Below are 6,614 nucleotides of genomic sequence, written 5' to 3'. Positions count from 1 at the left end.
AGGAACTCCAGTGTGGCACATGGGCATCTCAACTGAGAGGCAACTAAAAACACACTTCTGCTATTTTTATTTTTACCTCTTATTTCTCCATATTTCAGCATGTTCTTATTTTTATTATGTCTACTGTAAAGTTTATAATGTCTATTATAATCAGTTAAAATTGTTAATAGCCATTTATATCAATTCCAAGTTCTCTAATGTACTCTTTTTAAACCCACTTGTTTTTGTCTTGCATTCATTTTGTAGGTTTTGACTTATTAAAATGAATATTACAACTATATCTCTGAGAAAATCAACTTAGTATACTTCATATTATTTTTCAGACTTACATGAATTAAATTCACTTAAGATTAACTCATGTTACAATAGTTGGCTATGTAAACAGAATATTTTCTTCTTATTTTTCACATTTTCCCTTTCTCCTCATATTTCTCTTCCTGGTGGTTTGTGATGTTTTCTTAGGTTTTCCCCTTTACCCCTAGTTCAGAACCCACACTGTCCTGTTGTAGTGTAGTGGATGGTCCATATATGGTCTTCATTCTCGTGAATTACTTTGTTCAATTTTTTGTCATGGCACACTATGTGTGCTTTCATCTCTCCTGGCCATGCGGCAGATTCTCAGTGGATTTTAGTGGTAACTACTGATTTCAAAAGGTGAACGTGATACTTATTCTTTATCTTGTGGAAAACAATTATAGTTTTCTTTGAGTCATGGGTGGCAACTTTTGCTTGCTTTTGGGGCTGCAGTCCTAAAACCTGTGACTTTATATTTTTGCTCATTTTCTGACTGTGAGATGTGCATATCTGAGCACTAATTTTTTAATGTCTCATTACATAGTTAATTGTGACAGAAGTAGAAAGGGCCCTTAAAACATAACCTTGCCGGGCATTTTGAAAGGATTCTTCCTGTTTACTTTTTTTGTACAGCCTGTCTGTAAATCCTGTTGATCTACCCCTTGATAAATCATTTTACCTCATTGTAAGTATTAAATAAATTATAATAAATTATACATAAGAAACTGTTAGTTTTCAACAAATGGTATTTTTATAACATTGATTTTTGCAGAGATTTTATAAAACAATGAAACTTATTTAGTTTTATTTTAGCTATAGTGAATTTTATTCTAGATATTAGGTTCACCAATGTCCTGAAATTTGCCTCTAAATCAGAAAATGTGGGTTCCAGTGTTAGACTCATGATTTACCTTTTTGCTTCTCCTTCTGGACATTCACATCTCTAAAGTACAGAGCTAAAAACACTTCCAGAAAAAGAAAAATTTCAGGACATTGGTAAACCTAATATCTAGAATAAAATTTACTATAGCTAAAATAAAACTAAATAAGTTTCATTATTTTATAAAATCTCTGCAAAAATCAATGTTATAAAAATACCATTTGTTGAAAACTAAGTTTCTTATGTATAATTTATTACAATTTATTTAATACTTTCAATGAAGATTTTATGGGCTCTTAAATACTGAAAGGAAAAGCTGAAGATTTTTGCCAAAAGAAATTCAGGAAGTTAGTAGCAGAAGGGGAATTAGAGCTTGTGGTCTTAAATATATTATTACTACTATATCTATTATATTGAACTAATATTGTATGACTTGAAACTCTTTGGTTATGACAGAAAACACACCCCAAACTAACAAAAATTATAATAATAGAGTGGAAGGATTCATTTAACTGGGAAGTATTGGGGGCAGGCAGGTGAAACCAACTCAAGAAATGGCTCTGTGTAGGCTCACCCAACATCATCAGGATGTGGTTTGTCCATGCTGTTGGTGAGAATCATCTCCATATGTTGTGTATGTTCTCTAGGTCTGTGTAGTAGCAGAATTGCAGCAATAACCATACATGGCTCTCAGGTAAAGTCCTGAGAAATGATTCTTTCCTGCAGCTCTCACTCATGTGCCTTCTAATCATCCAGATTGATGTAACTTGGATTCTGAGCCCACCTATTTGCCAATCATTGAGACCAGGGGAATTGAACATTCTTATTGAGTGAAGCTAGGTAACACGTTTCATCCCTGTAGACGGAGAATAGAATCATCCAAAGAGGGTGGATTACTGCTCCCAGTTTGTGAGTATTTGCCAGAAACTAGACAAAGGGTCAAAATGTAACACATGTTCACCTTGGTTATGACCAACAGTTGAGACTATTTTACCTCTAAAACATCATCTCTTGGCATTAAACAGCTCCTACTACCCAAAGAAGGAATAAGATCTGTAATACATACATATGAGCTTGGAGAAATCATCAGTATTCAGAATGCTCTTGGGATGATGTGGCTCTGGAAGCACAGTAAGAGGTAGTATTACCAGTCTAAATTGATGCTGGCCTTTTATTCACACGAAAGAAGAGATATGGATGAGCGGCAGTTGAGAAGGAGGTGTAAGGGATGCTTAGCTTGATTGAGAAAGGTTAATTACATGTGAAATGAGGCTGGGATTCAGAGGATGTTTGCTCTACATTTTGTGTAATGTTATATTAACACTGGGATTCTCTTTATTCTATTAGCAAAATAAACTCACTTTGTTTGGTTTCATTTTACAGTTGCTTTAATCCCATGGAACACTTATACTATTATTTAATTTTACTAAATATTTGTGGGTAGTGAAATACCTATAGAATTAAGTATCTGCAGGATATTAAAGACATCCAGTTCTTACAGAGATTTGATCTGCTAATTAGCCACAACAATTTTATGGATCATTGCATCTCACTTAAAATGTATTGTTATATGTTTATAATCTTTCCATAATGAGCTTTTATTGAGTGCATGGGCCAACTTCTGTGTGATGTACAAGAAATACTCCCCTCCCCCAACCTAAATACTATGTTTGTAGACCTAGTAAATCACAATAAAATTCCAATGAAAATGGTCCTCTTGGCATTATTAAACAGCTTATTTGAGATCCTGATAGAAAATACAAAAACCTGTGGAGGGAAGAGTCAAAGTTCTCTCTAAAGAGATTAAATGAACAAGGCAAGGGAAGAGAAGGGAAGCTCTTGTCTGCTAAATTGATAGGCAGCATTTGGGAGAAAAACAGCGTCAAATTTCCTTTCATTTCCACAGTGACCTTATATAGAAAAAAGTGCAGACTAAAAATTTTTAGTTTCTCAACACTTTTTAAATATTTTAAAGAAAAACCTTCAGACTAGCCAGACTAGCTACTCCTTGCAGAAAATAATCTGTTTGAAATGCATCAGGCAATGCTAAACTTTTCTTGATTTACCCTGTTCCAGAGAACAATCAAGAAATTACCCCTGACCCTTGTGTCCAAGAAATGGCTTATAACTCAGAGAAATGCCAAAGAGCCACTCTTCCCTGTATGAATGCATAAGGCTTATGAGTGATCACTTGTATGACAAGGCCAGACACAGGCCTTTTAAATTTCTAATCCTAATCTCGAAATGGATTGTTTGTTCCTACTGACCAGTCACAAAATGTCCACTCACTTCAGCAAACTTTACTCGGGCTTCTGGCCCTTCCCAATGTCCCTGAACTCTGGCCAGTCCTTGAGCATTGGAAAGCAGAATCAGCCCTCCTCGAAGGCCACTCACAAGCATCATCTGATCTCAGAGAAAAATATTTCTTGACCAAATTCCCTGGTTCATTCAGTTCCCTCCACCATGTTTTTACTAGACTTGTAAGCATTCCTCCCTTTAATAGCCATTTTTCTGACTGACCATTGAGACACTTGTTGATCTCATGGTCAGAACTCTCCTTATTATAATAGTTTCCCTCATTACCACCATAGGCCCTTTCCCTTATGGCAAAAGTCCTTTTGAATAAGATCTTCCCTTACTGAAGTCTGGATTCATTTTGTTTCTTTAACACTATAATTACTCAAGCAGCCAAAAATATTCATCAGAATGTATTTACTAGAGAGAAAAATACCATGATAACATTGTTTTCCTTCTGAATAGAAATTTAGAGGCCTATTTTTAGAGATGTGGATGATAGAAAAAAGTCATTAATGGGAAGATGTACTTATGCAGTCACCAAACAATGCTTCATATTACAAATCAAAAGCCTCAGCCTCACCATAAATCACCTTCCTGATTTTCTATCTCTGCTAATGCTTATTACTTCCTTTGCCTCATGTTGGGAATTCCAGTGCTATCTTTGAATCTTTCCTAAACCTATTCTACACAATCAGTCAGCAGTTCAGTTTTATCTCTAATTTAGGTCCCTCACTTTTCTACCTTCTTTTGCATTCCATTGTTAACATTCTAATGCAAGCTGTCTTTGATGCCTCAAGCCCACACTAACATGGCACTTATATGGCCTCTGTTTCAGTTGTATTTCTTTATCTCTCCAATAAGATGAATGTGAGTTTGGATGAAAATGGGGCAGAGTATTTGTGATAGAGCTTGGATTTTGAGGGCGTGAGTTAAAACAGAAGTTGCTTTTAGATTTCTTGAAAGATTTGGGGGTCAGGATTAAAAGTTGAAAGCTCAAGGCCATGCTTTGAGAAAATCTTAACTTCAAGTGCAAGGAAGAGAAAAACATTGACAAAAGCAGAGGCAATAAGGGAAAATAAACTTCTGGTGATTGAAGTTGAAGTCTAAAAGTAAAGGATTATTAAAGCAGTATATTTTGACAAGTTTTGAGAGTTTTATCAAGATGGAGATATATCCCTGAGTCTATTCTTTATCTCCATACTTTTTAAAAAGTTTTGTATATTGTAGATGATTTTGGTGCTATACAGATCCAGGCCTCTTTTGTTAGGCACTTTGTTTCCTGGTGATGGGTGATTCAGTTGGGTGATTCAGGAAGCGACCAGGCAGCATTTTTATGTGCTGGCAGAGTTATTTCTCCAGCGGTTCCTTGTTCATGAAGTGGCTTGCTCTGACAGAATAAAAGCAGAACTTCTCAACTTGGCATTGGTGCCTGGAATGAGTAAGGCTCCAGGATCAGAGGCCAGTTTCAATGGTTCTGTCTGCTCCACAATATTCTCCCTGGAGTGAGTCTTATTGTGTTGAGAAGGCCAGTCAAGTTCTGGGCCAAATCCCCAGTATCATGTAAAGCACCACACTTTCCAGCTTGCATATATTTGGTCACATGATTCCCTTTTCTTGGATAGCATCTGTTCTCAAGAGCATGTTACCTACTGGGTTTTAAACCACCCATGAGTATGAAATATATGTTTATATATATGTTTTATTGGGATTTATCTAACAAGATAATTTCTAAAGCAGTAGAGTTTTGTTGGTAGAGGAAATATCTATATATATAAATACATATATATATATTCCTTCTTCTTTCAAAATAGATCTGTCAATTTTTAGATGGACACAAGGTTTCCAATTGCAAAGATTAAAATTTCCAGTTCTTCTAATTGACAGGTATGACTATGTGGCTAAGTTTTGCTTGATTGGATTTGAGTGCAAACAGTATGTAGGACTTCTGAGTGGCATTGTAAAAAGAATGGAATACACCGTGCATTAGCTTCTTCCCATATGTCACTGGAATGCTGAAATGGGCCCTTTACATAAAACACCAGAACACATCTCCTGTGGCATTGCTGGGGTTATCTTTGAAGGCTGTCTTGGAAGATCTTTGTTCTTTATCACTTTCTTCTCCTAGAACCACCATTGAGCCTTGTTTAATCCTGCAAATGGACTTAGAGTAAGTTCTGGTTTTTCAAGTCAAGTCTTTCATATGAAATGTGTGTAATTTATCTTTAATGTATGCTATGCTGTAGAACACTTGCTGTATTCTGTTGTATTTGAATTCAAAATCAATATCAGGCCTTAGTGTTAATAAATAATAATCAGAAAGAAAATACATTTGAGGACAGACCTGGGATCCTCCTTTGTTCCCCTATCCCTGCCTCTACCTGTTGAGTGCCGTGGTGGCATGGCTACCTGCTGCATTTCCTGAGAAGCTATCACAGCCACCTCCACCAAAGACGCCGCTGCCTGGGTGGCCTCTGATGCTTGCATTGTCTGGATGGCAACCTCACACCAGATTTTACTTGAACATCCCTATTTATAAATCCCATAAGACATCAGATGATAAGTCCACATACTGACTTTGCCTCCAGTGACTCTGCCTTTGGGTAACACATGAGCCCTTATATTCTCAGGTTCAGGCCACTTCACTCATCTGTGTGACTGCCTGCCCTTTGGCCCATGTGGCCATTAAGTTTTGTGACCTGATATGTCCTAGTCTAATAAAAATATACCTGGATTACTGATGAAAAAATGTTGCTTCACACATATACACACTATTAAAATGGTCAAAGTAAGGTTGTTTTGCTAGAATTTCCCTTTCTTATGAGCTCTTTTGGGTCAGGAACTCATTACCGTCTGCCCTTTGTCCTTTACATTAACTCTGGTGAAAACCACACTTCTAAGCTGTTTTATAGCCTATAATCTAATTGAAGGCAGAACCAGGGACATCCTGCATAGGTTTAATTTCTCAGGCAGGTCTCAGCATGAATAACCCTTCCATAAACTGCAAGCTTTCTCTCTTGGGTTCTCTTCCAATCATTTTCTAGTAGTCATATTGCTTGCTTCTTCATGCAAAAAATATACCTTATTAATGATTAGAATCCCAGCCTAATTCATTTCACCCATCACAATCTGATAAACCAAGAAG

This window comes from Oryctolagus cuniculus, chromosome 3 (genome assembly GCF_964237555.1).
Source record: "Oryctolagus cuniculus chromosome 3, mOryCun1.1, whole genome shotgun sequence".
NCBI classification, from domain to species: domain Eukaryota; kingdom Metazoa; phylum Chordata; class Mammalia; order Lagomorpha; family Leporidae; genus Oryctolagus; species Oryctolagus cuniculus.
This window is presented reverse-complemented; position numbering follows the sequence as displayed.